This window comes from Elephantulus edwardii, unplaced genomic scaffold (genome assembly GCF_000299155.1).
Source record: "Elephantulus edwardii isolate Elephantulus edwardi_28Jun2011 unplaced genomic scaffold, EleEdw1.0 scaffold00161, whole genome shotgun sequence".
NCBI lineage: Eukaryota > Metazoa > Chordata > Mammalia > Macroscelidea > Macroscelididae > Elephantulus > Elephantulus edwardii.
This window is the reverse complement of record NW_006399911.1, coordinates 440904-451562: the sequence shown is the minus strand read 5'-3', so window position 1 is coordinate 451562 and position 10659 is coordinate 440904.

Sequence of the window (10659 nt, the reverse complement as noted above, 5' to 3'; positions counted from 1 at the left end):
CATTGTGGTGTTGCATTAGCTGAATGCTAGTATTTTTTTATCTAAATCGTCTCAGGGGAAAATCCAACATATTATGTAAAGAGGAAAACAAAATGAGAAAATAGGAAAATCTGTGATTTAGAACAAAACTAGCAGTAATTCAAGTAAAGTTTAAAAATAGTTTTCCTTCCTCGTCACTAGCTTTCGTAGCTTAGTGGCAAGGAGCTGCACTGTCATCTCAAAGGGGAAGAGCAAGCAGTTCAACTACACCAGCTGGGAGAAAGATGGGTAATTTTCTCCCACGTGATTTACTACCTCTGAAAACCTGCTGAGGAGCCAGCTGTGACTGGATGGTACAAAACGACAACAATTTACTGAAAGGTCATCTTTGATACAAGTAAGAAGGTCTTATTATTAGGTTATTCTCAGCTATAGGTTTTTGGGTGGGGAGGTAAATAACAATAAACAAGGGATTTAAATCTGATAAAGAGGTCTCTTTTTGTTGTCTTTCTAGGCTAAGGAGACACTTTGTCCTTTTAAAATATTAAAGAAAAGCTGGTTTTCTATTGCTTTCTTGCTAGTCGCAGTACTATGAATATGACTAACAACGAGTCCACATTAAAACAGAGTTCTAAACAAAACAAAACAAAACAAAACAAAACAAAACAAAACAAAAACAGAGTTCTAGGGTGTTTCCCCGCCCGGCCCGCCCCCAGAAAACCATCCCAATCTTTAATAGGATATAAAGGACCTCAGCACAGCACTTTTTAAAGTGTGGTCTTCAGACCCCTGGGATCCTGGATGCCCTTGCAGGGGGTCTAAGGTCCTCCTTTTCCCAATTACATATCTGTGTGAGGGCCAGATTTTCTTCCTATAATTCAGCCAGAGCAACATTCTGTAATAGATTGAATGCAGATATGAGAATCCAGCTGTCTTCTGTTAAGTCAGATAGTGAAGAAGTTTACAGAGCTGTAAAATAATGCCACTCTTCTCAACAACTGTGTTTTTTATTGGAAAAAAAGCGAAAGAAAAACTTATTACTTACATTAACATGTAATAAGTTTATTATAATTCTTAAAAATAAATTAATAAGTAAATATTTTTAAATGCTCTCAATTTACCACATGGGAAACACCAGCAAATATAACCCACACAAACAAATTTCATCAGGGTTCCTTAAATGAACTGAGACTAGAATGCTTGAGAACTAATGTTCTAGCAGAACTGCATATCATGTTGCAAGTTCTTTGGCTTTCTTTTTTTTTAATTTTTAATGTGATTTTAGTAAAAGTTTACAGGGAAATTCGTTTTACATTACACCACTGTTACCCACTTCCCCCCCCCCACCACACTGATTCAATAACCACATTGTAACATTCCTTCTTCCTCCTTGTGCTTCTGATTTCCATTCAACTTTGTATATCCTATCCCTGCCTGCTTTCTGAGCTTTACCCCTAGATAAAGTCACCTAACCCCCCCCTCCAGTGGTTTTCTTTTTCAATAATTTATATGTTGTTGTTGTTATTCTTATGTGCTGTTGAGTCACCTGCGACCCATAGTGACCCTATCTATGTACAGCTCTGAATATAGTGCTTTTTGTAACATTAATTACAATTGAATAATGCTTTTCTTTACAAACATCCCATTGAAACATTAATACACACTCCTTTCCCTTCACGTTACTTATCTATCTATTCACTAATCTCTGCTCCCTCCCTCTCTCCTCTCCTCCATCCCGGTCACTCTCTACCATTGTTTCTGTCTGTAAATCTTTCTTTATTGTTGTTATTGTTATGTCCATTGAGTGGCGTAAAACTCATGTTAACCCTATGTGCAATGCCTCTGAACCCTACCTTATTCTGAGCTAATCTCACTGACTCTGACACACCTACTTCTATTACCCCATTTACTATGTCAATTCACCTCAATTGGTGTTCTCTTCTCCTGGACAGTCCCTCCACCCTTCTAAGCATGATGCTCTCCTTCAAGGAGGGGCCTCTCATGGCAACATGCCCAAAGAATGTGAGATGGAGCTTCAAAATCCTTGTCTCCAAGGAGCAATTTTAGTCTCTCTCTTTCCCCCCCCCCCACCTTCTCCTCTTTACAACAATTTGATTGGTTATGCATCAAATTCTGGTCCTTTCCAGACTGTTAATTGCAATACACATTTTGTCTGATTGCTAATTTATTCAGGTTGACTGTCCCTTCCCTATTCTATTACAGTGAGCATTGTCCAATCTATTAATGTGCTCTGCACCCTTTGCTCCCCTTAACCATCCTATTTTTATAACAGTAGTCTTCTATCACTTGTGGGACTTGTGGTCGCTGTGAAGCTCCCCAGTTGAAACAAGCTTGGAAGCAGGAGTGGCATCCACTTCTGTAAATAGCTTGCCTACGGAAACCCTATGAACCTGGAGAAAGGATGAAAGTTGCACATGCAAGTGTTGAGGATTTTCATTCATAGGGTCGCTATGAGTCACCTATGACTAAATGGCACTTAACAACAACAACAGCAACAACAGTCTTATATAGTATTTTTCCTTTTGTGACTGAGTTCTCTCACTCAGCATAATGTCCTCAGACTTATTAATGTCGTGTAGTGTGTCATGAGTTCTTCATTGTTTTTCAATGCTATGTAATACTCCATTGTGTGAATGTACCACAGTTTCTCTATTCATTCTTTTGTTGGTGAGCACTCAGGATGCTTCCATCTCCTTGCTATTGTGAATAATGATGTAATAAATGTAGATGTGCATACCACTGTTCATGTTGCTGCTCTGATTTTTTCAGGGTATATTCCTGGTATTGGAATGCTGTTGTTGTTGTTGTTGACTGCCGTAGAGTTGAGCGGGACCCATAGTGACCCTATGAACAAAAGGCCTGAAGCCTTTCTATAACTATCGTCATTTATCAACATTCATAGAATTTCCAGAGGAATGTTGTTTAGGAAGTGGATGCCACTCCTGCTTCTGAATCAAATATAGTTTCTACCTTCAACTTCCCCCCTCCCCAGTTGTGTCCATTGTGTACTGTCGAGTCAGATTCTACTGGCACAGAAGGAGAATGCCCCTTCTTCTCCAGCAGAGCATCTGGTGGATTCGGACCACACACTTTCAGGATTGCAGAGCAGATTCTTGCCACTAGGCCACCAGAGCTCCCTACCTTCAACTTTTTAAGGAAATGGTATGCTGCCTTCTCTATTGGTTATACATTTTACATCCCACCAGTAGTTCATAAGAGTTCCAATTTTTCTAAATCATTGCCAATACTTATTTGCTGTCCTGTTAAATTTTGCTATTATTGTTGGACTGAGAGGATATCTCCTGGTTGTTTTCATTTACATCTCTCTGGTGGCTTGTTGTTGTTAGGTGCTATCAAACCAAGCATGACTTGTCGCAACCCTATGAACAGCTGACTTGAACCTTGCCCTATCCTTTGCCATCCTCATCATTTCTGACATCATAGAGCCTATTGCAGAAGTCACTCTGTTAATCCATATTGTTGGGGGTCTTTCTGTCCTTTGCTGACCTTCCATCTTTCCAAGCATGTTGTCCCTTTCCAAAGAAGAGCCTCTCCTGCTCTCCTAGAAACATGTCCAAAGTATGAAAGATGAAGCTTTGCCATTTTTGCTTTCAAGGAGCATTCTTGCTGCACTTTCCTTAAGACATACCTGTTTCTTGTTTTGTCAATCCATGGGGTATTCAGTACTCTTCTGTAGCACCACACCTCAAAGGCATCAATCCTTCTTCTATCATCATTCAATGCATAGCATGTGATTGAGAAGACCATAGCCTGAATCAGGCACACCTGAGTCTTCGAACTGACATAATTGCTCTTCAGCAGTTTGTAGAGGTCCTTGATAAGTAGACTTGCCCAATGCAATATGTCTCCTGATTTCCTGACTGTTAGTACCAAGGGTGTTGATTATTGATCCAATTAGATTAAATTATTGACAGTGGTAAGAAATTGTGTTGCAATTCCAAATGCATGTAGTCTGAATTCATCAGCTGCTCCATGGGAGAAGGACGGGCAATCTCCTCTTGTGAGATTGACTGCCTCTGAAAACACGCTGGAGGGTTTAGCTATGAGTCAATTCTGACTCAATGGCACACAACAAGAGTAGCTAGTGCAGGGAGCTCTAATGGCTTTGTGGTAAGGAATGGCACTGCCAAAGTAAAGCTCCATGGTTTGAAGCCACGTTGCTATGGTAGAGAAAGATGGATAATCTCCCATGTAAATTACTATTGCTGTAAACCTACTGGAGTGTCAGCTATGGGCTGTTTTCAACTCCATGGTACACAACAACAATAACAACAACAGTAGCTAGAGATCTTCAGCATTTCTTTATTTGTTTGTTTGTCATATGGATATCTTTTTTAGTGAAGTGTCTTTTCATATATCTGGCCCATTGAATAATTGGATTGTTTGCCTTTTTTTCTGGTTGCAGTTCTGTAGTGTTCTATAAATTGTAGATATTACTCCCTTCTCAAATACTTCATTGTCAGATGTTTTTTGGTTTTTTTGCCAGTTTTTGTGTTTTCTTTTTACCAATTGGGAAAATTTTTTTTAGGCATACAAGGATTTGATTTTTCGAAGATCCCATTCATCTATTTTATCCTCTTCTGTTATTGTTGTTATGTGCCATCAAGTCACCTGTGACTCCCAGCAAACCTATGTACAATAACGCTGCCCTCTGCCCTATTGTGAGCCAATTTCACTGTCTCTGATACACCTACCCCTGTGACCCCAGTTACTGTATCATTCCATCTCATCCTGCCACTCAATTCTTCCAAGCATGACATCCTTCTCCAAGGACTGGCTCCTCCTGGCAACATAGCCAAAGTATGTAAGACAGAGCTTCAACATCCTTGCCATCAAGGAACACCTTGGTTTTACCCTCTCCAGCAAAGAACTTTTTGTTCTCGTGGCAGCTCATGGTATGTTCAGTACTCTTCTGCAGCACCACAACTCAAAGGCATCGATTCTTCTTCTTCTGCCATCTTTAGCCATTGTCCAGCTCTCTGATGCATAGAAATTAATAGTGAAAACCATGAGTTGCATCAGGTACATCTTAATCTCTAGACTGACATCATTGCTCTATAATATTCTGGAGAGGTCCCTTACAACACACTTCCCCAGTACAATTAATCTTCTGGTTTCCTGACTGCTGGTGCCAAGAGTTTTGATTGTGGAACCAAGCAAGCTGAAATTGTTAACAATCTCAATCTCTTCTCCATCTTGGTCTATTGTGAGAATCTTTGTTTTCTTGATGTTGAGCTTCAATCCATATTGAAGGTTGCAGTACTTGACTTTTGGCAGCAAATGCTTTAGGTCCTCAGTTTCAACAAGCAGGGTTGTGTCCTCTGCATAATGCAGGTTGTTGATGAGTCTTCCTCCAATCCTGATGCCACATTCCTCCTCATAAAGTCCAGCCTCTCAAATGATCTGTTCCACATATAGATAGAAAAGGTAGGGAGACAGGCTACACCCTTGATGCACTCCTTTCCTAATTTTGAAAAGTCTGTTTGTGCTATAGATTAGAGCTTCTAAAATTGTTCTAAATTATTCTTTGTGTGCTTTATAGGTATTGGTTTTACCCCTAGGTCATTGATTCACATTGAGTTCATTTTTGTATATAGTGTGAGAGGTGGATCTTGTTTCCATTTTCTGCAGATAGTTGTTCAGTCTTTCCAGCACCATTTGTTAAAGTTGTTTCTCCATTTAATGAATTTCCTGTCCTTTCAAACATTAGTTGACCGTAGGTTGATGGATTGATTTCTGAATTTTCAGTTCTCTTGCATAGGTCTGTGTGGCTTCTACTGGACCAGTATACTGGTTGATTTGTTGTTTTTTTCTTTTAAATTAAAAAAAAGATATTTGTTTGTATGCAAAATTTGTAAACATTGTGTTTAATTCATGTATATTGTGCTTCATTCACATTGTGCTTCATAACATCATTCCCATACACTGTGTTTTATAAAATTAATAACCATTTGTCCATCCCCATTATTACCCCATCTTTTTAGGTCTCCACTAGATGTATCCTAATTCCTTCACCCTACAATCTTGTTCTGATTACTATGGTTATGCAGTAGGTCTTATGATCAGGAATTGTGATTGAAATTTGTTAGGTTTGTTCATGGTTTGTCAATTTTATTTACCCTTACAAAGAACCGACTCCTTGTTGGTCTTATTGATAGTTTCAATCTACTTTTTCTCTTTCAGTAGAGCTTTGCTTTTCTGAGATCTCTTTACTTCCTAAATAAGGTTAGAAACTGCCTTTTCAATCTCCTTTAAGAATAGCATCAGTATCTGTATTGAGATTGCATTGAACTTGGAGATTTCTTTTGGTAGAATTGTCATTTGAAAATATCTAAATGTTCTTATCCATGAGCATGGTGGATTCTTCCATTTATCTGGATCTCTTTTTGTTTCTTGTAGTGCTGTTCTGCAATTGTCCTTATAATAGGTCTTTTGTATTTCTAGTTAGATTTGTTCCTGAGTATTTTATCTTGTGGTTGGCTATTGTAATTGATACTGTTTTTACTGATACTCCACAACCTCACCAGCATTTGTTGTTTGCTGCCCTGTTGATCTTTGCTATTGTTGCATGGATCAGATGATATCTCATATTTGTTTTGGTTGGTATGCATTTCTCTGATAGCTAGGTATTTTGAACTTTTCTTTATGAGTTTGTTTGCTATTGGAATGTCTTCTTTGGTGAAGTGTTTGTTCATATCCTGTGCCTGTTTAGTGATTAGATTGTTTGCCTTCTTGTTGAAGTATTGGAGTATTCTATAAATTTAGATATAAGTCTCTCATCAGCTATGTCATTGCTAAGTATTTTTTTCCTAGTGTGTGTATTTCCTTTTTATTCTGTTCTAGAAAGTTTTTAATAAGCATAGGGATTTGATTCTTAGGAGGTCCCATTCTTCTATTTTATTCTCTCTTGCTTGTAGGTTTTTCATTATTCTTGGGAGACTTGTTCATGCTGTGGATTAGGGCTTCTAGAGTTGTTCCTAGATTTTCTTTGAATTTTATAGTCTTTAGTTTTACTTCTAGGTCCCTAAAACACCTTGAGTTGGTTTTTGTATAAAGTGTGGGGTGTGCGTCTTGCTTAAATTTTATGCAAATGGTTTTTCAATTTGCCAACACCATTTGTTAAAGAGTCTGTCCTTTCCCCACTTAACTGGTTCCATCTCCTTGTCAAAGATCAGTTGACCATAAGTGGATAAGCTGATTTCTGATTTCTCAATTCTATTCCATTTATCAATGCATCTGTCACTGTCTTGACCACCACAACTGTGTAGTAGGATTTGAGACTAGGGAGTGTGATGCTGCCTACCTTGTTTATCTTTTTCAGTAGTGTTCGGCTTATTTGAGGTCTCTTTCCACTCCAAATAAAATTAGAAATTACCTTTTCCATATCATTGAAGAATGTGATTGGTATCTGTATTAGGATTGACTGAACTTGTACGTTGCCTTTGGTAGAATTGTCAGTGCAAGAGAGGAAGAATCTGGATGAGATGCATTGACAGTGACTGGGATCCTGGGGGTTGGTGTGTCAGACAATGAGATTAGTTCAAGATAGAGCAAGTTCCAGAACTGTTGTATATAGGCTTACTGAGTCACAAGTGACTCAATGGCAAATAACAACATCCATAAGAAGCATATATTCTTCCATCTCTTAAAATCTCTTTTTGTTTCTTCTTTTCTCTCCCTACATTCACTGTGCTCCTCCCTGTGAAGGGTGAGCCTTTCGTCTTTCCTCTGTGGAGATGAAGCATGATTGGGTGAGACTAGACATTGAAGAGTCACTCACTGTGCTTTGAAATGACGTATACTGGGGTTTCAAGTACAACATTTTATTAAGAGGGGTGTTTATTTTCCCCCTCTTGTGTAAAGTCACCATTCAGAGTATAGTAGTAGATTTTATCTGGCTATTATTTCTTCCATGTTTCATTTAAGCTAGACAGCAGATACTTTAATTAGCAAGGAGTTAACCAGTAAACTTCTGGTTTAAAGCCATGGGCTTTTAAAAAGACCTTTCTTAACTCCATACATGGAGCTCTGACAATGTTTTGTCCAGCTCTTTGTCTGTAAGGTGTGTCTGAGTGGTGCATACAGTTAACGTTTGGGCTGCTAACTGAAAGTTTGAGTATTTGCAATAACCCAGAACAAACTTCTTTTGAGTAATTTCTGACTCAGAGATAACCCCCCTCCCCCAATCAGTTTTTTGAGGCCCTAAATTAGAAGCAAGAGTGGCATCTACTTCTTAAACAACATCCCTCTGGAAACTCTATGAACTTTGATAAATGACAATAGTTATAGTATGGCTTCAGGCCTTTTGTTCATAGAGTTTCTATGAATCGTGGCAATCAACAACAACAACAACAACAAAAAGAAGTAAAGTTTTGTAGTTTTCTGTGTATAGGTCTATTGCATCTCTAGTTACATTAATTCCTAAGTATTTAATCCTGTGGTTAGCTATTGTAATTGACATTTTTTCTTAGCTCCATTTCTCTATTCTCTTTGTCACTGTAGCAAAATCCAAGTGATTTTTTGTATGTTGATCCTGTACTCTGCTATTTTGAATTGGCCAACTATGTCCAATACTTTTCTCACTGAATCTTTAGGGTTTTATAAGCATACTATCATATCATCTACATATAGAGATAATTTTACCTCCTCTATCCCAGAACACTTGATCGTGCTAATGAGAAACCTATAGTTGGACCAAGAGGCAGTCATCAGAACAGAGCAAGGAAACACTGCATGGTTCAAAATTGGGAAAGGTGTACACCAGGGATGTGTCCTGTCTCCATACCTTTTCAACCTGTATGCAGAACAGATTATCCAGGAGGCTGGGCTCTATGAGGAGAAATGTGGGGTCAAGATTGGTGGAAGATTCATCAAAAATCTGCGTTATGCAGGTGACACAACCCTGCTAGCTGAAACTGAGGAGGACCTAAAGCGCTTGCTGCAGAGGGTCAAAGACTGTAGCCTCCAATATGGATTGAGGCTCAATGTCAAGAAGACAAAGATTCTCACCACTGGACCAATTGGCAGCGTCAGGATGGATGGTGAAGAGATTGAGATTGTTCATAGCTTTAGTTTGTTTGGCTTCACAGTCAACACTCTCGGCACCAGTAGCCAGGAAATTAAAAGGCACATTGCCATGGGAAAGTCTGCTGTTAGGGACCTCTCCAAAGTACCGAAGAGCAATGGTGTCTCTCTGGAGACTAAGGTGCATCTGATACAGGCCATGGTCTTTGCTATCACTTGTTATGCATCAGAGAGTTGGACAATGACTAAGGAGGATAGAAGGAGAATTGATGCCTTTGAGCTGTGGTGTTGGAGAAGAGTATTGAGGGCACCATGGACTGCTAAGAAAACAGATTTGTTCTGGAAAGGGTTAAACCTGGTGGCTCCTTGGAGGCAAGGATTCTGAGGCTTCGTCTAACATATTTTGGACATGCTGTAAGGAGGGACAGGTCCTTGGAGAAGGACATCATGCTTGGGAGGGAGGAGGGACAGCGCAGAAGGGGAAGGCCCTCTATGAGGTGGATTGATTCAGTGACTGGGGTAATCGGGATGGGTGATTCAGAGATGGTGCTACTGGCACAGAACAGAGCAGAGCTTAGGGCTGTTGTACATAGGGTCTATTGCGATTATGATTCGCAAGTGACTCGACGGCACATAACAACAACAGGTCAATTTTTATACCCTTCTTTCTTTGTCTTGTTTTACTGCTATCATGAATACTTCCAATACTATATTGAATAGGAGAGGTGATAGTGAACATCCTTGCTTGATTCTTGTTCATGAGGGGAATGTCTTTTGTCTCTTTCAATTGAGAACAAGGTTGGCTCTTGATTGTGCTTATGTGCTTTTCACTATGTTGAGGAAATTCCCTTCTACTCCTATTTTGTTGAGGGCTTTAATCAGAAAGGGCTATTGGATTTTGTCAGAGGCCTTTTCTGGGAGGTCTGGTGGCTTAGTGGCAAGAAGCTGCACCAAATCCACCAGATGCTCTGTGGATAAAGACAGACAATCTCCTCCTGTACCAGTCAGATCTGATTTGACAGTAAACACACACACAAAATAATAAAAATTTTAAAAAAAGGCCTTTTCTGCATCAATTGGTAGGATCATGTGGTTCTTCTTTTTTTGCTTTGTTAATGCAATAAATTACATTAATTTTCTCCCTTATATTGAACCATCTTTGCATATCTATTATGAATATATCTTGATTATGATGAATTATGTTTTTTAAGTACTGTTGGATTCTATAGACCAAGATTTTATTGAAGATTTCTGCATCTATGTTCATGAGAGATATTGGCCTATAGTTTTCTATTTTGGCAGTATCTTTACCTGACTTTGGTATAAGGGATATGTTTGCTTCATAGAAGGAGTCTGAGAGTATTCCATCTTTCTCTATTTTCATCTGACCCAGGATTTTTTTTAGTTGGAAGTTGTTGGAGCGTTTCATCAGACTTTGTGGCTTCAGTAAATCCATTGATTTTGTGTCTTTATGATCATTTCTATGGTGAATTCTTATTTAGCTTTTGTGAAGTAGTCTGTTTCTTCTATGGCATTTCTGTTATGTTGTTGTTTGTTGTTATGTGCCATCGAGTCGCTTGCGACTCATAGCGACCCTATGTACAACAGCCCTAA